Source organism: Arachis stenosperma, chromosome 6, assembly GCF_014773155.1.
Source record: "Arachis stenosperma cultivar V10309 chromosome 6, arast.V10309.gnm1.PFL2, whole genome shotgun sequence".
NCBI lineage: Eukaryota > Viridiplantae > Streptophyta > Magnoliopsida > Fabales > Fabaceae > Arachis > Arachis stenosperma.
The window spans coordinates 81,461,272-81,461,986 of NC_080382.1; the positions used below are offsets into that span (position 1 = coordinate 81,461,272).

Genomic DNA, 715 nt, shown 5'->3' on the forward strand with positions numbered 1-715 from the left:
TAGCTGAGTTCTTGCAAATCTGTGACACTGTCAAGACTAATGGGGTTGACCCTGAGGTCTACAGACTTATGCTATTCCCTTTTGCTGTAAGAGACAGAGCTAGGACATGGTTGGACTCTCAACCTAAAGAAAGCCTGGACTCATGGGAAAAGCTAGTCAATGCCTTCTTGAAAAAGTTCTTTCCACCTCAAAAATTGAGTAAGCTTAGAGTGGAAGTCCAAACCTTCAGACAGAAGGATGGAGAATCCCTCTATGAAGCTTGGGAAAGATACAAACAATTGATCAGAAAATGTCCTTCTGACATGCTTTCTGAATGGAGCATCATAGGTATTTTCTATGATGGTCTCTCTGAACTATCCAAGATGTCTTTGGATAGCTCTGCTGGAGGATCTCTTCATCTGAAGAAGACGCCTACAGAAGCTCAAGAACTAATTGAAATGGTTGCAAATAACCAATTCATGTACACTTCTGAAAGGAATCCTGTGAACAATGGGACAAATCAGAAGAAGGGAGTTCTTGAGATTGATACTCTGAATGCCATTCTGGCTCAGAACAAGATATTGACTCAACAAGTCAACTTGATTTCTCAAAGTCTGTCTGGAATGCAAAATGCACCAAGCAGTACTAAGGATGCTTCATCTGAAGAAGAAGCCCATGATCCTGAGAACCCTTCAATGGAAGAGGTGAATTACCTAGGAGAACCCTATGGAAACAC

At 41.5% G+C, this 715-nt stretch overlaps 1 non-coding gene across 1 annotated transcript; it reads right to left on the minus strand.

Annotated features, from left to right (window-relative positions):
- Positions 1–200: 200 nt before the first annotated feature.
- Positions 201–308, minus strand: LOC130937359 (small nucleolar RNA R71). The gene has a single exon (XR_009068580.1). It is a non-coding gene; the product is annotated as a small nucleolar RNA R71 (small nucleolar RNA).
- Between the last annotated feature and the right edge of the window lie 407 nt (positions 309–715).